The sequence below is a fragment of the Saccostrea echinata genome, unplaced genomic scaffold, assembly GCF_033153115.1.
Source record: "Saccostrea echinata isolate AGI-Se365-2 ecotype Australia unplaced genomic scaffold, CSIRO_AGI_Sech_v1 ptg000001l, whole genome shotgun sequence".
NCBI classification, from domain to species: domain Eukaryota; kingdom Metazoa; phylum Mollusca; class Bivalvia; order Ostreida; family Ostreidae; genus Saccostrea; species Saccostrea echinata.
Window position 1 is genome coordinate 22,266,128 of NW_026889750.1, and position 3,004 is coordinate 22,269,131.

The following is a 3,004-nucleotide window of genomic DNA, read 5'->3' on the forward strand; positions in this document are numbered from 1 at the left end:
ACTTTTTGATAATATTAATGTGCAAACATGCAATGCATGATCTTTTTACAAATATTAATCCTTATGCAATAATACAATACTTGCAAGAAATTGGTTTTTATAATAAGATTTAATGTACATATTTTTATAAGCATTTTTCGTAATTTTCAATTAAACTGTTTTTATATATTTTTACATTTTAAATCCGTCGGATGGGACGTTAATTGGTGCCCCGTTTCAAGGATTGCAACCCCCTTGACACGCTAAAGATCGTGTCTCTGGTTTTGAAAGAGTAGGCTCATTGGGGGCCGCCAAAGAAACTCTTAAACCTTCAAAACCGTTTCTACAATATTTAAATTCATACCGCCGAAATGTGGCTGAAATATTGCCGACTTTGCGTTGAACAACAATAACCAATCAATCAATCTAAGGATTTTACACATCATATTCAAAAATAGAAGTGGGCAACTGCTGTGAACGCTATTTTCTTACGGCAATTAACCCTAGTAATTAGTCATTTTGAAGCGTTCCTTATTATAAAAACCATAGAAATGTACCAAATTAATGAAGTCAAATTTCCTGAATGGTCCTCCTTCATGTCGTATTCTTTCAGGATTTATCACATTCATATACTTAACTCATATTTAAACCAATTTCATCACATTTTGAAAACATTGAATTTTTAGGACACAATAAACCTCAATCCATACTTTCATCTTTTCTAGGAAACAGCCCTTATTGCCTTACGTCTAAGCTACAATTACTTAATAATTCAAAGTAATCATTACATGAAAGAATTTTTGAAACGTGAAATCAGTCCATTAATATGTTCTCATACAATTTTGCAGCTCAATTTTACATTTATTTAGATCAGTAATGTGATAGATGATCAATTTCTTTTATTAGTTTTTGTTCTCTTTTCTCTCAATATAGGCTGTATGAATTAAGCACAAGCATGTTTCAGAGAATTACGATGACATTACAGGACAAAAAACACGATGACACAGCGTTATATGACCGATTTCAACATCAATAAAAATTTGTGTAAACGTCGGCTATACATGGAATACAAAATGTTTTGTTTAGATGCAGGCATGTTTCCTGTTAGATTTCATTATAAAAAGGCATGTTTGGGTGAAGTGAAAGTAAACAAAGAGATCAGTCTACAGACAACGGTCTAAAACGGTCTACACCATGGGAGGCTATCCTTTTCTTGTTTTTCTCATTGCAAGTTGCATGGTTTTAACAACTGATGGTAAGGTTTGTTAATGCTTTCCTTAACGCATGTTTATCAAGAAATGTATTGGATGTAACGTTTCGAACGTTTTTTTATATGCAGATTCAATAAAGAGAATAAAGGTATGTATTTCTAAATATTTTTCGGCCCATACCGGTGCATAAGGGGCTAATGATCTACGTGTAGCAAATATGAAGATTTGTAAATTTCATTCAGCCCCTAGTGCTAAGTTCAAACCAAAGGAATACATATGGTCTACATATAGTATACTTTCTAATGTCAAGGCATTATATACCGTGTAACTGATAAAATGCTGATCATCACTGCTTAAGCTAAGATTCTGTACGCATTTCAGCTCGACTTCCGCCTAATTTACATTGCCCAAGAGGCACAGTGTTGGTAGGAACATGTTTTCCTCCCAGGTATTGGTGTAATGTTGGATTCTGTGTCAGAGGTCCCTTTAATTCCTTCGGGATATGCTGTAAAAAACGTAAGTATTTATTTATAAACTTTGCACTGCCTAGTAACAATTAATTTTAGTTAAATAGTCAGGAGAAAATCAGCATTATTACTCTAACAGAAAAAGGTATCTCTCTCTTTTTTTTCTCTCTCTATATAAGTATATATTTATTCATTTATTTTAGGTGGCTTTTACTGAAAACGGAGCTTCAAAGACCGAGGTTCATATGTCTTTGAAAGAATAAAAATCTTGTATAAAAGGTACTTCTATGTCTAAAATGATTCTATAAGTTAGTTTTTATGGGCAAAAATGCAACATTTTAGATCACATGCACAACAGGCAATATATTTTCCTTAATATCATGTGTTCTACGAAGCTGTCCTGCTAATTACCTATGCTAATTGAAAACTGTCATTCTACAGTTTGTGGGTGTATTTTATTTGTTAACACTATACATAGTAGAGTCAGGTTGACATTAAGCATGCGCACAAACACAATTCCTGTGCATTCAAACAGTAAGAAAACGAGTGCTTTATGTGTCACCTTTTTTGAAAAGATAAGTTTAAGTTTAGTGATGAAGATCATTTTGATGTTTGTTATAAGTCTTTAAATATTCGCAATATCCTTACCAAGGAAACGCTAATTTTTAGATTAAATTTAATCAAACATTCCGCTCAATTCCTTTTCCGCCATCTTTATTCTTGTGCACTCTTGTTAGAGTGGAGAGTGTGTTCTTGACCTCATTCTTCGACACTTGTGTTTTGCTCCGAGTTTTATTTATAAATCCGACTATCGAGTTCCAACTTGTGTTCAAATAAAATAAGCTCTCTAATCATTTCGAAGATTGACAGGATTTTATATATGGATATTTTTTTTGTAAAAGGCAATATGCAAACCAACTAACCTTCCGTTTTCTCTAAATCGGGGGTTATCACAGAATTAGAAAGATAACATAAACAATAATTATGGTTCAGCCGACAAGGCTTGTAAAAATATCGTCTTTGTTCGCAAGGCTCATTATAATAACTGTACTTTCGAAGAACTTGGTTTTAATTCTACTTTTTAAAATCCAACTTACACTAACAGTTCACTTTCAGTTAACATTCAAGTCAACCAAGGCGAGTTCAATTTACCCTACTTATATTGGATTCCTAAACTTCATAAAAATCCTTACAAACAGAGATACATTGCAGGGTCGTCGATCGCGTGACGCAGTGGTTAGAACGTCTGCTCTAGAGTCGCGGAGAAAGGAGCTGATCCTTTCCTCGCAGGTTCAAATCAACTGGGACATGGAGACCAGTCATTCGGATGAGAGGGTATAATCCGAG

At 33.7% G+C, this 3,004-nt stretch overlaps 1 long non-coding RNA gene across 1 annotated transcript; it reads left to right on the forward strand.

The window, feature by feature from the left end:
• Positions 1 to 1,145: 1,145 nt before the first annotated feature.
• Positions 1,146 to 1,939, forward strand: LOC133200122 (uncharacterized). Its single transcript, XR_009722892.1, has 3 exons — positions 1,146 to 1,234; positions 1,572 to 1,706; positions 1,861 to 1,939. It is a non-coding gene; the product is annotated as an uncharacterized LOC133200122 (long non-coding RNA).
• The last annotated feature ends 1,065 nt before the right edge of the window (positions 1,940 to 3,004 follow it).